This window comes from Hemicordylus capensis, chromosome 2 (assembly GCF_027244095.1).
Source record: "Hemicordylus capensis ecotype Gifberg chromosome 2, rHemCap1.1.pri, whole genome shotgun sequence".
Lineage (NCBI taxonomy): Eukaryota > Metazoa > Chordata > Lepidosauria > Squamata > Cordylidae > Hemicordylus > Hemicordylus capensis.
In genome coordinates, this window is record NC_069658.1 from 123,394,729 (window position 1) to 123,421,509 (window position 26,781).

The window sequence follows — 26,781 nt, forward strand, 5'->3', positions numbered from 1 at the left end:
TACACCATTCTCATGCATTTGGTTGTCATCCATATAAAAGTATTGCAGGCCTTGACAAATGCTCTTTGGATCTAGGTGCCAGAAATATGGGAGCCAGACAATGGACCCAGGGGCAGAGCCACCATTGGGCCAAAAGGTTCAAAGAACCCGTGCCGCCGACCAATCAGGGGCTGCGAGAGCGGCCCCGACATGCCCCCCGTGTCTGATGTCAGAGGCGGGGAGGCTAGTTTAGCTCCCGAGCAGGGGCCACACAGCCCCTTCGGGAGCTAAACAAGGGCTGGCGCTGTGTTCGCAAAGGCAGGGAAGAGCCGCTCCTGGTTGCGCACTGCAAACGCAGCGCCAGCCTAAATAGCTCCTGAAGGGGCCACATGGCCCCTTCAGGAGTTAAAAGGCTGGCGCTGCTCTCGCAGCACAACCCACGAGTGGCTCTTCCCTGCAGGGAAGAGCCATTTCTGGGCTGCGCTGAGAAAGCAGCACCAGCCTTTGTTTAACTGCCGAAGGGGCCGTGTGCAGTCATTTAGCATGACCACGCCCCCCCCATCCGATGTCAGGTGCGGGGGCGTGGCTAGCCCCAGCGTCTGATGTCAGACATGGGGGTGGGGTCAGTGGGGCCACCGCCACAGCCGCACACAGGCCACCAGCGGTCCCGCTCCGCCACTGAATGGACCCTTGACAATGGACTGGACTTAGTGACAGACATTATGGGGAGAGGCTAGATAGGCTTCTGTTTACCCCCTTTACAAGTAATATTCTTAAAACAGAGACAGAGCTGCCTGGGACAAATGTATAGTTTACTGTGCCTCTGAATATCCTAGTCTAGATGCCACAGTTAAATTTCTAGGTGCCATGACTCTCTGGAGCCTGGGATTTGTCAAGCCTTGTGGTATGAAGCCTTGAATCATACATGACTGTACCTCCAAGCTGACAAAATGTCTACAGCTAAGTATGGCAAAATACTTGGTAATCTTTTTTTGGTCAAAGTTTTTATTCTCATGTGTTACCATGGTTTCACTGGAGATACTCCTTTTGTTGTTCTATTATGCACATTTTAATTTACATGGTATATATCTAGCAATCTGTTCTAAGAAGTCTTTTCGATTCCCTCTGCCCCCACAGCACAAGGGGTGCTATTTGAAGCTTTTGGAGAGTGCTGCTCCATTGTCAGAAGGGACTTACACAAAGAACTGGGTCCTTGTGTATGTGCAAATCTCCTTTCTTGAGTGGAAGGAGTGTCTGACGATAGATCAGTGCTCTACAAAAGTCTAGAAAACAATCCAAAGACTTGAACTTCTTCTGGGCTTGGACTTCTTGAATGCCAGGATTTAATTTGAACAAGGGCTCGTTTTGAAAACTGTACAGACACAAAGTGGGCATTCTGAAAACAATGGTTCACAAACCAAGAATCAACCCAAAGAATGCACACTCTCCTCTCCTCTCCTCTCCTCTCCTCTCCTCTCTGAATTCATCCCACCCTTCCCTTGATGGTCTTAACCAATGGTTTAGTATTATATCTTCACCACTACCCATTGATGCTACCTAGGTTTCCTCCTGATAAAGGTCTGCAAAGTCACTTCCAAGCATAATCTCAAACACTGGCTGCAATTGCACATAACACAGAAACCTGTGGTTCTGCCCTCTAGGGATGTGCATGAACGGGTCCAGCAGTCCAGCCAATTTGGCAGCTGGGAGGTTACCTTTAAGGAGCAGGGAGAGTCTGCAGACTTCAGGAGCAGCAGTTCTTCCAGATGTTCCCTGCCCCACCATGGCCACACCATCCAGCAGCAGGACACAGAGCCGATTATTGTTGTTTTCCCTGCCCAATCCACCTCTTCCCAGCCAACGGGCAGTAGCTGCTCAGAAAGGAGGCTTGGGCTCTGTGCAGGGGCAGAGGCACCATTGAGTGAATGAGTTCAAAGAACCAGGGCCGCCACCCCTCAAGGTCCATGAGTCGCGGCCCCAGACACATGGGAGGGATTTCACTCCCAAATGGGGGCCATGCAGCTCTGTTTGGGATTGAAATTGGCCAGCGCTGCATTTGCAGCGTGGCTGGAGCGGATCTCCCTGCACAGCAAACACAGCACTTGCTGACTTCACTCCCAAACAGGGCCGCGTGGCCCTGTCAGGGAGTTATATCGGCCAGCACTACATTCGCAGCACAGCTGGAACAGATCACCCTGCCTTTAAAAGGCAGGGAGAGTCACTCCGGCTGTACTGCGAATGCAGCACTGGCCTACTGAGCTCCTAAACAGGGCTGTGTGGTGGCCCCATTTGGGAGCGAAACCACGCCCCCATGTCTGATGTCGGATGTGGAGGTGTGGCTAAATGCTCCCTGTGTCTGACATCAGATGCATTTGATCTTAGCCAAAAGGCTGAGAAGCGATGCAGGGGGCAGGACTTGGGGGGGGGGAGCGTGATGGAAGCAGCACCTGGGCCGCCGCTGGCCTCCCTACGGACCTGGCTCTGCGCTCGCCCCAGCCCCCACTCTATTGCTCTCCCCTGCCCACACTCTTTCTCCCTGCTCTGCTGCCCGAGAACTTGCCCTCCATTTAACTGGGCACCTTTCAATGTGTCCAACAAGCTTCACACAAGCGGAGGAAGGCTCAGCTTCCAACAGGAGGAGACCGATGTGCTTCCGGGGTTCATCAGTCTAGCCTGCAGCTCCCCCATCCCCATTATTAGCAGCTTGTCTGGAAGAAGGCAGAAGCTGGGAAGAACAGCTGGATGCCTGGGTTCGCCTGAAAGGAAATGCAACCTCAGAGTCAAAGCTTCCCTTTAGCCTCCACTCATTCTCTGCGGCGCTCCTACCAGGGCAAAGCACTGACAGCAAAAAAAAAAAAAAAAAAGCCTTCAAGGTCCAACGTCCCATGGCAGGTGAAGAGAGTCCTGAGCCCCACTCCCACTTAGACCCCTCTGAGCAATGCCAGGATGCCTGGTTCTTCCTTGGGTGCTGCCAGAACCCCTGAATTTAATAATTAAGATTATTAAAGTTGTAAATTGGCAACTGAACTGACTTATGATATCTGTGCAATTGGCCATGCACTAATATGGTAAACAAACAAGTATGTCTTCTTATACACTCTAGCTTTCATTTCCAAGTTCTAATCCATTGATTAGCAAGAGAGCAAAAAACCCCTTTCCTATCCAAATTCTGCTTCTTAAGGGCAGGAGATGAGCATTTACATTTCTTTTTAGATTGTGAGCCCTTTGGGGACAGGGATCCATCTTATTTATTTATTATTTCTCTATGTAAACCACTTTGGAAACTTTTGTTGAAAAGCAGTATATAAATATTTGTTGGTGGTAGTGGTGGTGCAAATCTGCTGGCTGCCACATGCCCAAATCTGTCTGGAGTGCTCCCCAATAGCTTGCAGGAATGTCAGGGTAAATGCACACACCCCCATTCTGAAGGATAAGTGAGCTAAAAGCTCAATCTGGAAATGCTCCTGGAGACCCAAGTGTAGACAGAGATTGCTCCTTGAGGGCCAACCACCCCTCACTTCAGAGTTGGGGGGGGGCACTGAAGACACTTTGTGTGTGTGGGAAGAGAATAGCATGCTTTGGGGACTGAAAATATGGTTGGTTAGATTTGGGGGGGTTCAATAAAAAAGAAGGGTGAGGGACCTGAACTCCTGATAATAACCCCCCCCCCAATGTTAAGGAGGCCCTACACATGCTGCTCCTCCCCAAGCCTGCACACCCCTAAGGGATGGCCCTGAAACTAGTAAACAGATTTTCCCCCCAGAGAGGGAGGCTTGTGACTGCCTTGAGGGAGTGTTCTTCAGACTGGTACATTTGCCACTCTTTTTATTAAACTCTTTCCCTAGCCACAGAGTTCTATTGCCACTGCCCAATTATTTGTCCGTTAAATGTCTGAGCTCACAAATATTCAGTCCTATTGACTTACATGGAAGCAGATGGGGGGTTTTACGCTCCCCGTAAGGTTTTTCCTTCAGATGCTTTGAACACCAACATAACTGCAGGTCACCCCCAAGTCTGCCAGTATCTCCCACTTTCCCACATGTACTTTGGATCTCTGTCCATAAGAGTCCCAAATTTCAGCACTTTCAGAAACAGTATATGGATTCCTCTTAGCATGGAGTACATTTGCCACACCACTGTGTTCGGAAAGAAGGCTTGTGGATCAAAGGGCATGGCTGTCAAATAGATGTAGGTTCTGATATCTTTCTTTTTAGAAATCAAGCACTGCCTTCATTCAAACCCAGGCAAGGATGACACCAGTACAATCAAAGCCCAGGAAAGGATGAGGCTTCTTCTCAATGAATCAGCAGAGTCAGACAGATTGGGTTCTTAATTTGGAAAGTATTAAGCTCTCTAGATTTTAAAATGCTGTTTGGCTGGGCTTACATTAAGGATGTACGGCTAGCTCTTAAATTTGCTTTCTCTTCACAAGGTGACCTCCTGCTTTAGTTCCAAGCACTGTTTTCCTATTCCAGTCTCAATGTGAGTTAACACAGCATCAAGGTTCATTACACAGTCACCCCTGACACTTTGGGGCATGCTTTCAAAGTAATGTGTGGGAAGGGTGTCAGGCAACACACAGATTAATTCTGACATAAAAAGTGGTTTTTTATTGTCCCAGTAGCAATTTTCATTTTATTTATGCCTCACATTTTTTATAAACTGCTGTTCATTAAAAGCATTGTGAAAAACTATTTGACTCTCTGCAGACTTATGCATATGATTGACAACTTGCAAATATTAGGTTGCAGACTTCCAGCTTTTCCATGTTTCATGTTGAATTGTATCTCTCACACTACGGTCTCACAACTGAGTATACCTTCCATAATAAAGTCCTTGCATGATGCATTTAAACTGTAGCTCTTTGGACAGGATTAGAAACATAGGCTGCATTCACATGTTATGCAAAACTGCCGTTAAATGGGGCAGAGGTTGGAATTTGTGCATGTCTGAATGCATGAAACTGCAGTTTCATGGCAAAAGAAATCTGCAGTTTCCCTCGCCAAATTCCAGTTTGACCCTTGGGTTTGTAATGAGTTTCACCACCCCAACCTGAGGTTTTGTGGCATCAGTGTTACACCTGATTGTGGACACCACCATAACCACATTTTAATGCCGTTTCTGGAATAATAATCATAGAGAAGGCAACCCAGACCCAGTCCAGGATCGCACCCCCTCCATGCCTGCAGCACTTCTCACTGGCCCTCTCTCCAAGCACTTGCCCCACCCCCTGTATCTGATCCAATAAAGCAGTTGCCTGCCAACAGGGATGCAACCATATCCTATCTCAAGATTGTCAGTCTATTGAATTGGAAAGTCACATGGGAAAATGCTCTCTTCCCACTCTGTCCCTTGCTCCCTGCTCCAGGCACTCAGGAGAGAAAGGGGAGAGAATTGCAAGATGAGCACTATGTGCTTAGCTCTCCCAAAATGAAGTGAGAAAGATGTATGTTCAGAAGCACATGCAATCGCAGTCGCAACATAAAAAGGAAACGCCATTAGATCGCCGGGATGGCAACCAATGGCTGAACAGTGATACCCAGGTTTGGTTTCAAAGGACAGCCCCAAACCAGGAATTCTTGAATAGCTCAGGTCTATTTTTTGCACAATGATGTTGGAGAAGTGGGGACCAGCCTTCCCCCTGGGTGAACACATGCAGTCTCTAGGCTTGAAGGGCCAGGGAGCACAAGCAGCATTGCCTCCATTAAAAGGTGAGATTCTTCACAATTGATGAGTGGACCGCTCTCTCATGAGAGTGGAAGGGATACCTCTTCACAGCTGATAAGAAGAACTGTATGGAAGGACAGGAGTGTTGGGTAGAATCACTAAAAATGTGAGATGACAGTCCTTCTCCCATGGACCACTCTTTCATGAGAGTGTCAGGCCATGGAACAAACATGCAGGCCAAATGACAGATAACGCCTAGCCTGGTTGCTCCACACAAGCAAGCCACAGGGGTGGGTACCCTGGCAACACCTCTCTGTCTTGGCAACTGCCATGAAGAAGCAGTGAAAGAGGCCCTCTGCCAGCCTGCCCATCCATTTCAACATGTCCAGGTTTATTTATGCCTGAAATGATGACGCCACTCTTCTGGGGTCGCAGACAACTGAGGGTCCCCTCTCCCTAGATTCCCCGCAGTGGCATATCTTAATATGCCGCAATGCTGGTCTGAACCCAAGAAATTTGAATGAGAGTTAAGATCTGTCCATGGTACCCGTGTTTCCCCAGTCTGCCCACCCAGCAACATCCAGAATCACGGAGCATCAGAGATCTCCTTTGGGTGCGTCAAAGGCTTCCCTGGAGAGGAGAGGATCACTACACAAAAGTTATATCATTAACTGGCCTCCTAGCTCCAGACAGTCTTGGAGGAAACTGATTATCTTGACCCATTTCAAACTGGCTTTTGGGCTGGCTATGGGGTGGAGACTGCCTTGGTTGGCCTGATGGATGATCTCCAATTGGGAATGGACAGAGGAAGTGTGCCTCTGCTAGTCCTTTTGGACCTCTCAGCAGCTTTTGATACTATTGGCCATAGTATCCTTCTGGAGCATCTTAGGGGGTTGGGGGTTGGAGGCACTGCTTTGCGGTGTTTCCGCTCCTACCTCTCGGGCAGGTTCCAGATGGTGTCTCTTGGAGACTGTTGTTCTTCAAAATCTGAACTTTTGTATGGTGTCCCTCAGGGCTCCGTATTGTCTTCAATGTTGTTTAACATCTACATGAAACCGTTGGGAGAGATAATCAGGAGATTTGGTGCAGGGGTGCTGCACCCAAATCTATTTCTCCATGTCAGCATCATCAGGAGAGGGCATAACCTCCCTAAATGCCTGCCCGGAGTCGGTGATGGGCTGGATGAGGGATAACAAACTCAGACTGAATCCAGATAAGACGGAGATACCCATTGTGTGGGGTCGGAACTCAAGAGACGATTTTGATCTGCCTGTTCCAGATGAGGTCACACTTCCCCAGAAGGAACAGGTATGCAGTCTAGGGGCGGCTCTGGATCCAAGCCTCTCCCTGGTCTCCCAGGTTGAGGTGGTGGCCAGAAGTGCCTTCCATCAGCTTCGGCTGATATGCCAGCTGCGTCCATTTCTTGAGATGAATGACCTCAGAACAGCGGTACATCTGCTGGTAACCTCCAGACTGGATTACTGCAATGCGCTCTATGTGGGGCTGCCTTGTATGTGGTCCAGAAACTACAGTTGGTCCAAAATGTGGTAGCCAGGTTGGTCTCTGGGTCATCTCGGAGAGACCATATGAACTACAGCTCCCAGCATCCCGAGCCACAATTTATTGTGGCTGGGTATGCTGGGGGTTGTAGTTCCACAACATCTGGAGGGCCACAGTTTGGGGACGCCTGCTATAAAGCCTTAAACTGCTTGGGCCCTGGCTATTTAAGTCTTTGTCTTCTTCGTCATGAACCCCACCGCCCACTGAGATCATCTGGAGAGGTCCGTCTGTATTTGCCACAGGCTTGTCTGGTGGCAACTCAGGGATGGGCCTTCTCCGCTGCTGCCCTGAGGCTTTGGTATGTGCTTACTAGTGAAATAAGAGCCTCCTCATCTCTGACAGCTTTTAAAAAGTCTTTAAAGTTGCATCTCTTCTGCCAGGCTTTTAATTAATATTGTTTTAATGGTTTTAATGCTGTTTTAAAATATAGGACCAGATCTCACTATCAGTGAGACGCGGTTATTCCTGGTGAGTGGGAAGAGCGGGCTAAGCCCGCTCTCCCTGCTCACAAGTGGGCAGGGAGCCCTAGGTGGCCGGATCAGCTGCCCACACGATGCCCGGCTCCGTGACGGAGCTGGCGGGGGTGGGGGGAGCGGGGGCCGTGCGGACCCCACAAGCCCCTGTATGCCCTGTGCGACTGCTCAGGGCATACTGGGGAGACCCCTGAGCCAGGGGTCTACTCATGAGTAGGCACGGCACGAAGGCGTGCCGCGGCTACTCACGATTGCAAAAAACAGATTTGCCGGATCACTCGCTCCGCAAAACTGCTTTTTAGCAGGGGTTCTCGAGCGGGTTACCCACTCAAGAACCACCAGGCTTGGCTGCGAGCCCGGTGGTTCTTACGGTCACCAAAAATTGAGCTAGCCTCTGTTAGCTTGATTTTTGCTGATCGTGAGAAGCACCCCCATTGTTTTACAAATTTTAAATTGTTGTCATGTTTAAAACTTTTTCTTTTTGTTTTCACTAACGTTTTATTTTCTGTTTTTATTTTGTTGTAAACCGCCCAGAGACGTAAGTTTTGGGTGGTATAAAAATGTGTCAAATAAATAAATAAATAAATAACACTAGAGAGAATGGGGCCCCCATGTGAGCGGGGCCCGTTTTTGGGTGGCTCAACACATGAGTATGCAGTCCAATGGAAGACTGAAGGTTGGCAAGCCTAAGGTCCTCCCCAGTAGACTGGCCCTCTCATGAGAGTGCTAGTCCCCACAAGCTGCCACAGGGGCAGGAGTGTGGTTTGGTCTCCATAGTGCTTTGCAGGGGTGAGCCATTGCATGAGCATGCTTGGTCATAGCAGGTGAGACCCCATAATTATTAACTGAAATGAACGTCCCTCATATACATATCCCCTCATAGGAAGCCATCATGTTCCCTTCCCTTTCCCGATAGTGTCCCTCAGCATCCCCTCCACCAGAAATTGTGCTTGTGCAAGACTGTTTTGTTGCGGGGGAACAAAACAGTGGTGGTGCAATTGATGTCAGATGACATCAATTACACATGAATTACATGGCTTACACAGCATTTAAAAGGATGCCCGCTTGAAGGCTATTGCCCTGGAGGCGGTCTGACTCCTTCCTCACAGTCTGGCAATACAAGCACTATGGAGCTTGCTGGGATGCAGCCTCAGTGAACCAGGAAGAGGGAGGGGCTCCCCTGCCCTGAATACATTGGTTGCTGGGCTGAGATTGGACAAATGTCTGTGATGCAATTCATGGTTAGAAAAATTAACCATGGGCAACCTCCTGTTTCATGTTATGTGCGAATGTGGCCAGAGAAGTGGGAGTCTGGAACATGATCATTAGCTTGGAGCAGGATGGATCCTGATACTCTTGAGTGATCTTCAGTGATCTATTGATGAAATTGGGACACGAGCCTACTGTTTTGTGCACAAAGTAGACCTGTTCACACAATCATCAAAATCAGGGTAGGGAGACATTCTAACAATTTGCATTATTGTGTGAACTCACAAACATCCCTCTAACCCAGGTTGCTCAAAGCAGGATAGCCCAGCCTTTATACTCTGCTCTTAACCAAGGTATGAGAGGAGAACTATCCTATCTTGCTTTTCTGGACATGTGGATCCACTCACCTCTTGTACTCAGCTACTTGTATCCAGCAGGCTGGAAACAATAGAGAGCTGTGGCTACATGGGCTGTGAATCATGGATGTGCCACTCTGCAAAGAAGACTCTATGATCTGAAGCTGTAGGGCAGCTTCAGTAGAGCAGGGTCCACCTTCTGCTTCTTCAGTACAACACGTCCGTACCTGTGTGACTGCTGCTCCATGCAACTCCTTGCTGAAGCAGCACTCCCCCAACAGCCCGTGTGTGCCAGCGGCACGGCAACAGCATGCACATGGCTTCCGCGCCTGCACAATGGCTATGTTTGTGCTGGTACCATTCCAGTACACACACATGCACGTGCGCATGCGTGCGCGCGCACACACACACACACACACACTTACACAACATATAATGTAAGCTAAGAAAAATAACCAAAGGGGCAACATATTATGCCAGAATCCAACAATGTCCAAATCCTATAACATTTTCAAGATCTAAGTCATGTCAAGGCTGAGCATTTTTCAACAGCAGCTTCATTTAATTATTGACAGGATAATATTATCCAGCTGTTATAAGCAGAATTATGAACATGAACACTGCACCACAGCTAAAATATATGAAATGAAAGAATATCCTTATTATTAAATCATAGGCCTCTGTGTGTGTGCAGGAAATTTGGATTTCGATTCAACCCAATCTGAGTTTGAAATTATCAGATTTGGATTCTCAGTGCTTCGACAATGTTGGATATCAGACAGTATTCGGAATCCAAATCTGAATTGCAACTTAAATTCCCCATAGTGGTCAATTGGGAAATTTAAAAATCACCAAAACTCAATAGTTGTTCCAAGAGACTTAATACTTGACACACTTTTGTGGAAGTAGATTGGGGCCCTCTATAGTGTCCCAATTGGTCAATCCTATGATTTTTGGCAATTTTTTGAAATATTTGGTTCAAAATGGCTAAAAATGGCTAAATCTGAAGAACATCCTTGGACCATTACTTCACCAGCATGTGGAGGAATCTGCCCTTTGCCTTCATCAAAAGAGGTAACATCATGCCCCTTTTGCCTACCCATTTTACATTTCTGGAATGGATGGACATAAAGCTATGAAATCTGACACACATGGAGTCCACATTTGAAGGACTCTGTAATTTTTTTCAAAGCTATGGGTAACTCTTCTGCTTTTTAATTAAAAAAATTAAAAATTACTAAAAATGGTGAAATTTCGCTTGTTTCAAGTAGGAATGTGCAGAACATTCTAAGCTAAGAACATTCTGAATCAAAATGGGGCATTTCAAGTGTTCTGCATTCAAAACAGAATGCCCTTCAAATTAAGGACCTGTTTTGAGCTCAGAACTGAATGACTCTATTCTGTGTCCGAACATTCCAACATTCTTGGTCGGCTTGTTATACAAATCAAGTTGATTTGTATGATAACGTCAACCAAGAAGCAAGGAGATTGCAAGCTAATTGGAATCCAGGGCCAAAACCAGGAAGCAATGGGGAAAACAGCCCACCAAAATGGCACCCAGAATTAGGGATGTGCGGTTCGGTCCGGATCCGGACCGGTTCGTCCAGAACTGGTCCGGATCCGGCGGCTCGATCCCGGACCGAATCGGGCCCTTCCGGGACCGAGCCGGACCGAATTCGAGCCGGTTCGGTACCGAACCGGCTCGGGTTTTCCGAACCGGTTCGGGAGTGAAATTGAGTCTCTGAGTGTCTCTCTTACTCTTAGTCTCTTTAAAGTTCCAAGTGTGTCCTCCATTTTGTGTCTCCTTCCCGAAACTTTTGCTCCTCCTTGCATCCATTTTGTGATGCTATTTCCAGGCATTGTATTGGCTGCGCTATTGATCCTTGATTGGCCAAAATGAGTCCTTTGGTCTGGTAGGCTGCTTGGCTGTTGCACTGTTGAGAGCTGGCACCCTGTTGGCCGTGGGGGGAGTGCAAAGGTGGGGGCTCCCAAAGGAGGGAATTTCAAACCTATATAAACCCAAGCCTCTTCTCTGGAAACTTCTCTTGGCTGCAGTTGTGGGATCATCTCTGAGACCTGCTTGCCCTTTGCTGGCTGCTCTGGTGTCTCTGTGAGTCCTGACTGTGTCCTGTGTCTCTCTGTGTGTGCTCTGTCTAATGTGTGTGTGCTCTGTGTGTGCTCTGTGTGTGCTCTGTCCACCTGCCCTTTGTGACTCTCTGTGTGTCTCCTCTCTCTGTCTGTCTCTTGTCTGTATACTGTGTGTTACTTCACTTTACTTTCTTCTTAATTTCCCCCAATTTTCCCTGTTCCTTGTCTGTCTGCTTTTCTCCCCCCCTCCCCCCCTTTCCCTTCTCATCCTTTGGGCCTACCCTCCCCCTCCCCCACTCCCACCCACTGCATCCTCATTGCTTTAAAACTTCTTCCATTAATTATTGCTCTTTGTCCTGCCTTGTTTTTGTCCAACTTTTTGATTTTCACATTGCATTCCATTGGTTTCATTTATATATTGCTTGCTGGTTTTGCTTAAATTGTACCATTTTGTTTGTTTCTGCTGCTGGCCTGCGAGTTGGTTCCCTGAATCCCTCCCCCCCACCCCCAGAGGATTCTGTTGTTGTTTCTTGTTGTCCCATATAATCAGTTTTGGTTCCCTGCTCCCAACTTGCCCCTCCAAGTCCAAACCACACCCCACCCCAACCCCACCCCATCCAGCCTTCTCCCAAGTTTGCTGCTGCCAAACAGAGTCCAGTTTTCTTTGCTTGCAGTTCCACTTATTCATTTGCTATTATTAATTTGCAGCAATTGTGGTTTCATTGTCTCTGTTCACTTAGTGGCCCCCCTCAGAGTCTGTGTTTGGTTCCCCCTCCCCACACCCCCACCCCCAAGTTTTTTCTGCTGGTTAGAGTCTTTCTTTTCATTGTTTTTTTTTTAAACTTCTGGCTTGTGTTCTCTTGATATATATTGCTTTATATATTTTGCTCCCCTCCTCCTCCTCCTCCTCCCCCCTGCCTGCCCCCCCCACCCTCCCTCCTCCCAGACCCTAGCCCAGGCTCAGCTCCTCCCCCAACCACCCCATCCATCCTAATCGCTGCTGCTGCCCGAGTTGTTCCAGTTTCTCCTTTGCTGTTTGTTGTTGCCCCCTCCCCTTCCCCCCAACACCCCTCTGCCACACACTAGCCCCCAACCACACACACCCTCTCTGCTCCCCCCACCGCAACCCTTTTTTCTCCTTGCCCCTGACTCTCTCCACTTACCCCAGGCCCCCTGCCACACACTAGCCCCCAACCACACACACCCTCTCTGCTCCCCCCACCCCACCTCTTTTTCTCCTTGCCCCTGACTCTCTCCACTTACCCCAGGCCCCCTGCCACACACTAGCCCCCAACCACACACACCCTCTCTGCTCCCCCCACCCCAACCCTTTTTTCTCCTTGCCCCTGACTCTCTCCACTTACCCCAGGCCCCCTGCCACACACTAGCCCCCAACCACACACACCCTCTCTGCTCCCCCCACCCCACCTCTTTTTCTCCTTGCCCCTGACTCTCTCCACTTACCCCAGGCCCCCTGCCACACACTAGCCCCCAACCACACACCCCCTCTCTGCTCCCCCCACCCCACCTCTTTTTTCTCCTTGCCCCTGACTCTCTCCACTTACCCCAGGCCCCCTGCCAAACACTAGCCCCCAACCACACACCCCCTCTCTGCTCCCCCCACCCCACCTCTTTTTCTCCTTGCCCCTGACTCTCTCCACTTACCCCAGGCCCCCTGCCACACACTAGCCCCCAACCACACACACCCTCTCTGCTCCCCCCACCCCACCTCTTTTTCTCCTTGCCCCTGACTCTCTCCACTTACCCCAGGCCCCCTGCCACACACTAGCCCCCAACCACACACACCCTCTCTGCTCCCCCCACCCCAACCCTTTTTTCTCCTTGCCCCTGACTCTCTCCACTTACCCCAGGCCCCCTGCCACACACTAGCCCCCAACCACACACACCCTCTCTGCTCCCCCCACCCCACCTCTTTTTCTCCTTGCCCCTGACTCTCTCCACTTACCCCAGGCCCCCTGCCACACACTAGCCCCCAACCACACACAGCCTCTCTGCTCCCCCCACCCCAACCCTTTTTTCTCCTTGCCCCTGACTCTCTCCACTTACCCCAGGCCCCCTGCCACACACTAGCCCCCAACCACACACACCCTCTCTGCTCCCCCCACCCCACCTCTTTTTCTCCTTGCCCCTGACTCTCTCCACTTACCCCAGGCCCCCTACCACACACTAGCCCCCAACCACACACACCCTCTCTGCTCCCCCCACCCCACCTCTTTTTTCTCCTTGCCCCTGACTCTCTCCACTTACCCCAGGCCCCCTACCACACACTAGCCCCCAACCACACACACCCTCTCTGCTCCCCCCACCACAACCCTTTTTTCTCCTTGCCCCTGACTCTCTCCACTTACCCCGGGCCCCCTGCCACACACTAGCCCCCATCCATACACATCCTCTCTGCTCCCCCCACCTCTTTGGACCGCTGCTACTGCTGTCCTCCCCCACACCTGAATCCCCCCTCCCTGCTGCGCTGCGCTCCTCCTCTCTCCTCTTTCTATCATCTCTCTTTCTCCTCTCTCTCTCTTTCTTTTCTCTCTCTCTCCTCTCTTTCTCTTTGTCCCTGCCCCCCCTCTCTTTTCTCTCTCTCTTAGTCTTTTCTCTCTCTGCTCCCCTTCACTTTCCACCTCCTCTCCCACAGCTGCAGCCGCACACAGTAGCCTACCCACCTGGCGGCTGCCATCGGTTTTTTTTTTCTTTTGATAGTTTTTGGTTGATTTTGTCTCTGCTTGGGGGTGAGTTGAGCGACACAAATAGTGTTGTCTCCTCACTTCTGCCCCTCCATCGTTGTTGAACTACCCCGGTTGCCTGTGTGCCTCGTGCGGCCGCCCTGCTGTGTCCCAGCCCAATGGCGGCGGCGAATCCGTGACCAGCAGTGAGCGGCAGGAGAAGGACCGGAAGAAGAGGGGTTAGTGCATGTGCGATTGTGCACCTTTTGTTGCCCCTTTCTCTCCCTAGCTGGCGGTTTTAAATAGGGACACCCCTATTCTGAAATGCATTTGGGTGTGGGGAGGAGGGAGGGAACCTTGGAGAGGAGATGTACTGTTGTAACTTGTGTCTTCATGCCCATGCCCAATAAAGAAATTGCTGCTGTGTGTTGCGTTGCATTGCATGCGTCTTGCAGGTGGTTTTTGAACAGGTGCCTTCCAGAGTGCTTCCTTGCCTCTGGGGCAGTCTGAGTGGGGTCCAGGGTTCTGATGCTGCCACTACATGCTGGGCCCATGCCATGCCAGAGTGCTTCCTTGCCTCTGGGGCAGTCTGAGTGGGGTCCAGGGTTCTGATGCTGCCACTACATGCTGGGCCCATGCCATGCCAGAGTGCTTCCTTGCCTCTGGGGCAGTCTGAGTGGGGTCCTGGGTTCTGATGCTGCCACTGCATGCTGGGCCCATGCCATGCCAGAGTGCTTCCTTGCCTCTGGGGCAGTCTGAGTGGGGTCCTGGCTGGGCTCTGATGCTGCCACTACATGCTGGGCCAATACACACGTATGATGATGATCATGATGTTCAATCCATGAGGCTGCCATCAAGTGTTTGCTGCTGCTTGCTTGCCATGGCATTGGGCGGGCAGAGTCACAGAGTGGGTGGGTTCAACCTCTGTGTTGGTGTGACTGGGTTCTGGTTTTGGTTGTGTGCAATTTAGAGTCACTAAATAGGCTGCATTGAGTTTGATGCTCCCCCCACAGGAGCATTACTTGAGAACCACCCCCCAGAACCCACACTTTGTGTTCCAGTTCACTAAATAAGGGTTTCCTCCTTTGATCTGCAGGTTCCCAAGCGTTGACTGCGTCCCTCCCCCACCCCTGGTAGGTGCTGTGCCCTCCCCCCATCCACTCTCCCCCCCCAAAAAAGTTAAAAACTTGCCACCCACACCACAACTACTCCACCCAACTGCCCGTGCCACCCTCCCACACCAGGGTTCCACCCTTTAACCCCCTATTTTTCTAAAAAAAACCCTCCCAGAACATCTCCCCAATTGGCTTGGTGGTTGACTCCCAAATTCAAAAAGGACACCCTCCCCCTCACTTCGATTGGCTTCCCCCCCCCATATCAAAAAGTCTTCCTTTCCCCCCAATTGGCTTCCTTTTTTGAAAACAAACTCCCCCCCCCCGCCGCCTCCGAATCAGCTGCCTTTTTTTTGGCCCCTAAGCCCCTCCAAATTATTTTTTTGACCCTGTCTGGCCTTCCTCCTAAAGTCTCCCTCCTTCTGACCTAGCAGCATGTCTGAGCGCCGTGTGGCGGGCAGGGCTCGCTCAAGGCTGGCAGGCAGAGGTGGGAGAGGCCAGGTGCGGGGTGCGCCTGCGGCACGGGGAGGGAGAGGACGCGGGGAGCCTGAGGACACCCCAGTTCTCCCCATTGGAGAATTCTTTGCTCCGGCCCCATCTTTGGTGCGCAGGATTCAGTTCCCCACGCCTGCTGCCGCCAATCGCGGCAGAGGCAGAGGCACCGTTAGGGCTGTGGCGGGTCCCTCCTCGCCGGCGGCACCAGGTGCTGCTGAGCTACCGCCAGTTGTTGAGGTGGAGGAGACTGTGGAGTTGGAAGAGCAGGTAGAGGGCGGTGAGGACTGTGCGGCTGGCAGCGATGCAGCCAGGTTCTCCCTCCCTCTGGGGCCCCTTCCCCCTATCCTTTCGCCGCTCAGTGGGGCCCCCCCTCGTGAAGCCCGACACTCTGGTGGGGAGCGGTCTGGCGAGGTGGTGGAGGAGAGGCCTGCCTCTCCGATGCCACGTCAGCCGGGCCCTTCCTCCGATGTGGAGGGCGGAAGGGGCGGGTTGGGTGGCAGCAGTGGGCAGGCAGTGGCGGCTGCCCCCCCCCCAGGACTGCAGCCACCCTGCGAGAAACGGCCTAGGACGGCGCCCAGGGCGCAGGAGGCCAAGGGCAGTGGTGCATGGGTGCATTTTGAGGTCCCTCAAGATGACCCATTCCACACCCGCTGTGTCCACTGCAGGATGCTTGTCAGCCGTGGAAGGGACCCTGCGCACCTGGGTACGACGCCTATGTGGAGACACCTAGAGCGTCACCACCCAGGTCTCAGGGGACAGGCTGGCAGCGCTAGTGCGCCTTGTGCATCTGCCACTAGGGCGGGCAGCGGCAGTGTGCCAGCCAGCAGGCAGGCTACACTGCCCGTCCAGCGGTGGACGCAGTCCTCGGGCAGCCAGCGTATTGTTCGCGTGGACCATCATCACCTCACCCGCCTCATAGGGGAGATGATTTCCACCGATGACCAGCCGTTTCAGGTGGTCGAGAACAACGGCTTCCGCCGGATTCTCCAATACCTGGCTCCCGAATACGTCATCCCCTCAAGGACCACGTTCAGCCGGAACGTGGTCCCCTCCCTGTACCACCGGTGCAGGGAGCTCGTGTCAGCCGAGCTGCGTGCAGCTCCGGCCGGGACAAGCGTGCATTTCACGACTGACCTCTGGACCAGTGTCAGTGGGATGCACGCTTCTTTCCTGGCCCTCACTGCCCACTGGTGGGGACCGGAGAGTGAGGGGACCTCCGCGGGCGATGCTTCCAGGTCCAGCGCGGCTCCCGCTGCACTACGGCACAGGTGGGCCGTCCTGCACGTGGAGACGATGGACACGAGGCACACCGCAGAGGAGGTGGCGGCCGTACTCGACCGCCAGATACAGGAGTGGATTGGCGGGTGTCCACACCTCTCCCGCGGCTTCATTGTCACCGACAATGGAGCCAACGTTACCGCCGCTGTCGAGACAGTCATGGACTGTGTGAACATACGGTGTATGGCACACACGCTCCATCTGACCGTCAGGGACGCCCTTGGCCTTAAGGAGCTGAAGGCGTCCCAGGAGAAGGGGGCCCGCCCCATCCCAGCTGCTGTTGCTGCCACGGCCACGCTTGTGGATAAGTCTCGCAAGCTGGCCGCCCACTTCCACCGCAGCGAGAAGTCCAGGAGACTGCTTCGCCAGAAGCAGGATGACCTTGGCCTTCCTCGCCATCTCATCCCTACGGAAGTGGAGACGCGGTGGAACTCCACCTTCCTCCTGTTCCAGCGCCTGTTGGAGCAGGAGAGAGCCCTTGTCGCCCTGGCGAGGGACGAGTCCTTGGATGTCTACGACTTCTCGAACGCAGAGTGGAAGCAGATGTCCGAGGCGGTGTCGGCACTCGAGCCCTTCCAGCTTGCCATGAAGGGCTTGTGTGGCGACACCACTCCCTTGAGCCAGGCGCTGCCCACAGCTGTTGGTCTAGAGAAGCTGATGGGTGGACTCCATATCTCTCTGACCACGCCAGAGGGTCGTGCTCTGGCTGGGAGGCTGAGGTCTGGGGTTGACAAGCGGCTCGTTGATGTGCTGGGAGACAGGGAGGAGTATGTCCTCGCTTGTCTCTGTCACCCAGCCCTCAAGGGCAATGCCGTGAGTGCCGACGACTTGCCCAGGTGGAAGGGCATCCTGGTCGAGAAGGTTAGGGAGGAGGAGGCCGCTAGGGCCCGCAGAGACCAGGGTGTTGGTAGTGGTGCGGGGGCAGCCCTCGCGGCCCAACCCGCACCCAGCAGCAGCATGGGCGGCCAGCCGGCGTCAGCTTCCCCTTCCCCTCCCTCTTCCCAGTCCAGCAGTGCGGCATCCCAGGCGGCGCCATCGCAGCAGCCACTTGCTACCGACTCGAGATCCGCCCAGTGGTTTCAGCGGTTCTGCTATGGCGCCATGCCTGGTATGCGGGAGGCTCGACCTGCCAGGCCCCCCTCCAGTGCTGAGCAATGCGTTGCGCAGTACTTGGAGGAGCCTGTGGAGGGAGACGGCGTGGACTGCGCACAGTTCTGTGCGAGCCGCCGCCAAGTCTGGCCGGACCTGGCGGTGGTGGCTGTGCGCCTCCTCTCCTGCCCCCCAACCAGTGTCCAGAACGAGCGGGTGTTTTCACGTGCCGGGGACGTGGTGACACCCTCTCGCTCCCGCTTGGACCCTGGTCTGGTGGAGCAGCTGGTCTTCCTTAAGGTGAACCTCCCCCTGTTGGGCTACCCCAAGCTGGAGTTTGAGCCGGGCGAGTGATTACCGTGGGTTGCCCCATGGTTGGTCACCTGCCTGGCTCGACCTCTGTGCTTATCCCTACCCTCCCCCCTTCCACCTCTAGCTGAGCTGATGTGACAGATGCTGAGCCGTGCCAGCCAGTCGCAGTGTGTAGTGTGCCCACACAGAGATGCAGTTGTAGTAGTAGTTGTAGTGCTGTGACTGGCCAGATGTTTACAATGCCCACGCCCACCTAAAAAGAAACCCAATGCTGACCAGCACAGGCCCTTTATCTATCCACCTGTCAGCATTTGGGGACCTGGCGTGGGCACGGCACACACCCCCAAAGTAGCACAGCCCACGGAGTACTAGACTTAGCGGCAGCGGCGGGTATACGTTCTAAAATGCAGTGTAGATATGTAAATACTGTATGTAAATAAACATGTAAATATTTTTTTCTTTAAAAACCCCATGTCAAAATCAAGCCTCAAAATTATGCAAAAGAAAGAAAAAAAGGTGACAAAGGGAGAACAAAATGATGAATGCCAAATGAATTGATTTTATTGAAAATGTTACCAGAAATCATGTGTGGGGGGCTTGGTTTACATGGAGAAAATGATTGGGTGATTTTTTCAAATGAAACGAATGAATTATTATCATCTTATGTTCATCTTGATTGTGGTCACTGTTGATGTTGGCTGATGGCAAAAAACCCAAAACCATCAGAATAGCAATGAACTGGCTGCCAACACAACATATTGATTGATAACTGTGCAGGGGGGGAATTGGGTCTGTGTGTGTGTGTGTGTGGTGCAGGCTCAGTCTGTCTCTTCCTGTTGTGTGTCTGTCTGTCTGTCTGTCTGTCTGTGTGAATGGATGCCTAGCACTGTCTCTGTGTGTGGATGCTTTCTGTGTGTAGTGTGGTGTGTGTCTGTCTACATGTTTTTTTCCCTCCCCCCCATGCCTCCCTCCATCCTTCCCCTCTCATCCTCTCCCCTTCCTCTTCACCACCTTCCATCCTCCCTCCCTTCCAGCCCACCACCGCCTCACCTGCCCCCAACCCCGGTCTGGCAGATGATGAGAGTCTGGTCTCTCCCACCGAAGCACACACGTGAGCACGTGTGTGCACAAATATGTGGCTGACCAACTCTGAGCCGTACCCTCCCCCCTTCAATCCCCTCTACATCCCTCTCCCCCTCCCCTTTCCTCCCCCCTGCCTCCCTGCCTCCCTGCCTCCCTCCCTCCCTCCCTCCCTCCCCCCTCCTAGCTAGCAGCGCACACATACACACACAAAACACCTGTGGTGGCAAACACCACCAGCACACATGCACTCACACTGGTGCCACCACCTCTGCCTTGGGCCTCTGTGTCCTTGAGCAGATATGTGGTGGTGGACCAGAGAAGCATTTCTTTCCAGCAAGGCAAAAGGCATGCACTCACTGCACACACACACACACACACACACGAAGAGGTGAAAAGACGAGAAGAGGCAACTTCTAGAACCAGCAGCAGCAGGTGAGTGTCGTGTAATTGTGTTGCTTCCCAAGGCCACTGCCCATGCTCAATGCTCAGTCTGCTGAAACTAAAGAACTAGCTACAATCACCCTTCCTCACACGCAGCTCAGCTCAGCTCAGCTGCACAGCACACTGACTAACTAGACACTACAGCTGGTGGTAGAAAAAACAGAAGTCTAGATTCTAGAAGATGTCCTGGTGGATTTTAAACTTTCAAATCTGTGCTAGGATTGCCTCGCCTCCTCCTCCTCCTCCTGCCTGTAATTGTGCCCTCTCCCCTTGCAGTTGCGCCGTCGTGATGGGTTGGTGATGTGCGTGCGCCGTCTACTTAGCTCTCTCCTCCTCATGTTGGCTGGGCTTGCCAGGCACTGGCTGGCAGCAGCTGTTGGCTGTGTGCTAGGCTCAGGCTGTGGCACGCGTGACTGGACTGGGAATGTTATTGTAGCGGCAACACTGGTTGTGGTGGTAGCAGTAGTAGCTGTTGCTGTTGCTGGGCTGGTGGCTGCTGGCCTGTGCTGACTCTGCGCACTTGGTCTGGTCTGGTAATTTGGATGCAGATGTAGGGTGTGTGTGCATCATCCATGGGGAGCAGCAGAGCAGGTTGGCTGGCTTCTGTCTGTCGGGCCTAGTCAGTGGCAGGCACTGAGTGAGGCGGTGGTTTCTTTGGGCATCACATCACCCATCATGCAGAGCGGCAGGTCTGCTGCTCTGCTGCTCCGCCTCCTGCTTCTTCTCTGTGTGTGCTGCTCTTGTGCTTAGTGTGCTGCTCCGCTGCTGCTGCTGTGCTGGCAGGCAGCACAGCAGTGGCCTTTTTGTTAGATCAGAGAGTGGGTGTTGTCTCTCTGAGTGTCCTCCTCTTACTTGCTTGGATAGGAGTGGTGGTAGTAGGTAGGCATTAAGATGGACTGACTAGGTGTTACGTGTTAGGGCGCCCAGAGAGAAGGGCCAAAAAGATGGGGTGGCAATTGTTGGGTTGCTCCTAGTATTATTTGTGAATTTTTGAAGAAAATTTTTTTTCCATTGGCTAGAATGGGGGTTTGGGGCTGCCCCAGACCCACCTCTGTGGGGTGGCAGCACCCCCAAAGTGGGTCCGGGGCCATGGCAAAAATGCCCTCAGTCCCTCCCAGCAATCCCCGTAGAGATAGGAGTGATGGTTCTGTTGTTTTTCTGAGGTGTTCTGAGTGAGTGTGGATTCTGTGATAGCAAATGAGAGTGGATTCATGGTGTCTCATTGGAAATCTCATTAGCTATCATAGAATCTACACTCAGAACACCTCAGAAAAACAACAGAACCATCACTCCTATCTCTACGGGGATTGCAGGGAGGGACTGAGGGCATTTTTGCCATGGCCCCGGACCCACTTTGGGGGTGCTGCCACCCCACAGAGGCGGGTCTGGGGCAGCCCTAAACCCCCATTCTAGCCAATGGGAAAAAAATTTTCTTCAAAAATTCACCAATAATACTAGGAGCAACCAATTGCCTTGGGATTTTTGGGGTGGAGGACACCCATGGGTGGCTACCACCCACCCCAGCTTTTTTGCCCCTAAGGGCTCCACATTGTGAGTTATGGGCAAGAATTATTTTTAAAAAAAAAATTGTAAAAATCAGAGGAAGGTCCAATCGACTTGAAATTTGGGTGGCAGGTAGAACACAATGTCCCCTTCAAAACCAGCCACTTTTTGTGATCCGAACCCGTTCAGTTCAGATCCGGACCGGTTTGAAACCGGACCGGACCGGGGGGTGGTCCGGCAAAACCAAAACCGAACCTCCCCGGTCCGGTCCGGACCCGGTTCGGACCCGAACCGAACCGGGAGAACCAGTTTTATGCACATCCCTACCCAGAATGCTTAGAACACAAAATGTTTTGATCTCATTACATCAGAACAACCAGCTCGCTCTGATTTTCCAATGGAATGTTCCAGGGATTTGGTTTCTGTTCTGAGCTTGGAACAGAATACAAATCCCATTTCGTGCGCATCCCTATTTTCAAGCCAGAACTGTACAGAAACTTCTGAAACTGAAGCGCCATCATTCCACTCCTGTGTGGAGGGAAAAGGACATTCCTTTGATTTTACATTATTTTTCTTCTTCTCCACTGCAGGAACAGACAGATCTTTTAAAATTGATTAAAATGATTTCACACCTTTTAATCTTTTAATGGCTAGAAGGGAAAGTGAGAAATTATTTCTAACCACAAAAACAGGAACATTCAAATTACTTTAACTTTTACTGACTATGTGCTTCTGCAATGGGGAAGACAAAAATTAATATAAATTCAAAGGAATGTCCTTTTCCCTCCACATGGGAGTGGAATGATGGAGGCGGAATGATGGTCCTAGGGAGGGCTTCAGATCCAGAACCTTTGCAAAGTTCTTGCTTGAAAGAAGCCAGTTTTAGCTCTTTTTTCTATTTTTAATTTTCTACCCCCCCCAAATCCCCCCAAATCATAAGAATTACCCATAGCCTCGGAAAATATAACACAGAGTTCTGCCAAAATGGACTACAGGTGTATACCTGAAATAAATTTTGATATTTTGGAATTAATTCTGACTTTACCGATTTGATATTCACCAAAAAGGGAAAAAATGGATTTGGATTTTACCAATTTTTACCCATTTGGGGCAATTTTGGATAAAAACTGAATTTTTGAATCCGAATTTATACAGGCCAAATTTGCTTCTGTCGAAGCATCCTGTCTAAAAGGGTGGGTTGCTGTTGTTATTGCATGATCTGCTACTGATAATCATACAAAGTGGTGACACAATCCTCACCCCAGCTCGTATTTTTTCAGCCATTTCCTGTTTAGGACTCCACCTCTGATTTTCTCATATGAACATTTTTATTTTAATACACAGACAAAAAATTTTTTTATTGACATTACTTTGCATCACTGCTCTTCCTGGTCACTGTCTCCTTCATTATGCAGTCTTTTTTATTCATTTTCATGCTGATCTTGCACAAGTGCATCTATTTACCCATAGGCACTGATAGATAAATGAGCTGGAGAAATGTAGTCACTATTAAGACCTACTGACTTCAATGGGATAATTAAGTATGCATATCTCTCTCTCTCTCTCTCTCTCTCTCTCTCTCTCTCTCTCTCTCTCTCTCTCTCTCTCTCTCTCTCTCTCATCCTATGCACATTTTCCTGGGAGTAAGCCCCACTGTACACAGTGACTGACATGTTGCGCAGCCTACCATGTACATAAGGATCCACTGCGATAAACTCTGAAGGAAGCTCCAATGCTGCCCTGAGGCAGCGATTTTGGAATCTCTGTTTCTGAAGATTTCCCTGCTTGAGAAAATGGGGAAACCTGCAGAAATGCAGCTGCCACAATCACTGCCTCAGGACAGTGTCTGAGCTTCCTTTGAAGTCTGCAATAACCCTGCATTGGATCCTTATGGAGGTGGTAGGTAGGGATGTGCATGAAATGGGTTTTGCGATTCATTTCAAGCTCTAAACAAATTGCAAGATGTTCAAAATATTTTGATGAAAGAGCGGACAAGCCAGTTGTTTTATCAAAACAAAATTGAAATACAAACCACCCCATTGTTCACCATAGGGAGCTCCTAGGGGCACCAAAGTAGTTTGAGTGGTAGGGTATTATGGGTGCTACCTACCACCCAGCCCACAAAAGAAATGGGCAAGTTTTAACACATTTTTAACCTTTCCCCCCAAACTCCCATAGGATCCAAGGTACTGTTTGGGGCTGCACAAGAAAAGAAAAACAGTCACAGCACCCATGTTATTAAAGTCACTCTGAGGGTGTCTAGTAGTAAGAAGGAAAAATCCACAGAAGAAAGAGAATTCAAAGCAGCACTCAGTTAAAGCCACTGGGGCTGCTGGTACAATTAAAAAGAATTAGAAAAAAGCAAAGCAAAGCAGTTTTTTGCACTGGACATTAAAAGGAGAGAGAGAAAAATAGAAAGACAGCTAAGCTCATGGAGCACTCACTGTCCACTGGGCCAGCCAGACACATACAGACCACCACCAGTCTGCTCTCAGTGCTGATGCAGTCTCTGATCCAATCCTCTGATGTACTATCTCCAAGAGACAGTCACACTAAGGTCTCTCTGCCTCCCAGAGTCCCCTTAAATACATTTTGAAACTCTGTCCTTTGGCCTCCCACTCCCTCCTGCCTCCCTCCCAGCCAATGGGGGCACAATTGCCCATGACAACACTTGATTTGTATGATAACAAGCCAAACAAATAGCAAAGCGTTCACAAGCCAATTGGGAGCTGTTCCAGAAAACTAATCAGCAAGGGGGAAATAGGCCTTCAAAATGGTGCTTGAAACTCTCGAAATGTTTTGACCTGAAATGTGGTTGTTTCATTTTGAGCTTGAAACACTCGAAACAGCCATTTCAAAACATTTTGAGATCAAAGCATTTTGTACATTCCTAGAGGTAGGCTGTGCATCATGTCAGTGGAAGAACCATGTCACTGTGTTTAGTGGAAGAATTAAGAACTTGCTATACATTCAGGGCCCTAGGAGGCTATTCCCACGATCACTGGAAAGCGGGCAAAGGGAGCTTAGCCTGCTTTCCAGGGACTGTGGGAACCACCGGGCTTGCAGTTGAGCACAGTGCTCCCAAAGTGGCTTAAAATAGTGCATACTTTTTATATATAATGAGTTAAAGAAAATATTTAAAATGACATTTCCTAAGAAGCCAGAATCCTTCCTACTGGGAATAACACAAGGTTCGATTTCTACAACTAATTTAACGTTTTTTATGTACGCTTCTACGGCAGCTAGAATTATATATGCACAGAAATGGAAGAGTAATGAACTGCCTTCAAAAGAAGACTGGCTGATAAAAATTTTGGAATATGAGGAGATGGCAAAACTTACAACACTAATAAGAGACCAGAATTTGGAATGTTTCAAAGAAGATTGGAAACTATGCTTGTTGTATTTAAAGAACTATTTTCCCACTATGGACTTTACAGCAGGGTTCAAAATTTAGTAAAAAACTGCAGGTTGGGTAGATTAGCTGTGTTTGTAAGGGTTTAAATTTATGTTTTGAATTATTATTATAGCAAGGGTAAACTTTATAGCTGATGATTCACGAAGAGATGTGTGCGGGAAGTCCACTTTTGTCTATTTGTAATCAATGACAATATTATTATGGTTAAAATTAATAAAAATTGAATTTAAAATAGTGCATACTTTTCTAGAGTGGGAAAAAATAAGGCTTAGCAAACTAGCTAGTGAGCTAATAACAAGAATAATGACAATATGAAAACATATGAGTAGTATGGCGATTGGGTATGAGTAGAATGGCGATTGAGTAGTATTGCGTAGGCGACTAGAGCGCAAGTGGAGGAGAACTCAGTTCAAATCTGACAGGATACAGCATGTGACCCATTTGAAGAGTTATGCGGTCGCGGTGCGTGCGGCAAAGAAGAATTTTTGGTCTGTGCACATTGCGGCTGCAGGTTTGCGCTCAGCGGAGCTATCCTGGGTTGTGAAGAGTTTGATTTCTGCTCCTTCTACTTCAAATCAGTCCCCAGGGTCATTCTGCTGTGATACCTTTAATGGGTTTTTTTGCAAACAAGATCTCCTGTATTCGGGCAGACTTGGACTCCACTGTTTTTGGAGGATCTATGGAGGAGGAGTCCAGCAATCCCTCTTGTAGTATTAGATTGGATCAGTTTCAATCTGTGACTCCTGAGGATGTGGACAAGGTGCTCGGGGCAGTGAGGCCTACCACCTGTTCTCTGGATCCTTGCCTGACTTGGCTGCTTCTATCTAGCAGGGAGATTGTTGGAGATGGCCTAATTAATATCATAAACGCATCACTGAGGGAGGGTAGGGCGCCCCCTTGTTTGAAGGAGGCATTGATTAGACCACTCCTAAAGAAGCCTTCTCTGGATCTCTTAGTAATGGACAGTTACAGGCCAATCTCCAATCTCCCTTGGTTGGGCAAGGTGATTGAGAGGGTGGTGGCCGACCAGCTCCAGGCAGTCTTGGAGGAAACGGATTATCTAGATACATTTCAAACTGGCTTTAGGGCTGGCTATGGGGTTGAAACAGCCTTGGTCGGCCTGATGGATGACCTTTACCAGGGAATGAACAGAGGGAGTGTGACTCTGCTGGTTCTTCTGGATCTCTCGGTGGCGTTCGATACCATCGACCATGGTATCCTTCTGGATCGCCTGGGGGAGTTGGGGATAGGGGGCACTGCTTTGCAGTGGTTCTGCTCCTATCTCTCAGGTAGATTCCAGATGGTGGAGCTTTGTGACAGTTGCTCCTCAAAACGGGAGCTGTTATATGTTATATGCTCCATTCTGTCGCCAATGCTTTTTAATATCTACATGAAACCACTGGGTGAGGTCATTGGGAGATTTGGTGCTAGGTGTTATCAGTATGCTGATGACACCCAAATCTACTTCTCCTTTTCATCTTCAGGAAACGGCACTCATTCTCTAAATGCCTGCATTCAGGCCGTAATGGGCTGGATGAGGGAGAACAAATTGAAGCTGAATTCAAGCAAGTCAGAGGTGCTCATTGTGGGGGCTCAGAATCTGAGAGATGAGTTAGATCTCCCTGTGCTGGATGAGGTCACACTCCCCCAAAAGGAGCAGGTGCACAGCTTGGGAGTATTCCTGGACCCAGGCCTCACCCTGGTATCTCAGGCGGAGGCCATGGCCAGGAGTGCTTACTATCAGCTTCGGCTGATTTGACAGCTGTGCCCATTCCTTGGAGAGGATGACCTCCAAACAGTGGTGCATCAGCTGGTAACCTCCTGGCTTGACTACTGCAATGTGCTCTATGTGGGGCTGCCTTTGTACGTAGTCCGGAAACTTCAGTTAGTTCAGAATGCGGCAGCCAGGTTGGTCTCTGGGGCAACCCGGAGAGACCATATTATGCCTGTTTTGAAACAGCTGCACTGGCTGCCAATATGTTTCTGGGCAAAATACAAAGTGCTAGTTATTACCTTTAAAGCCTTGAATGGCTT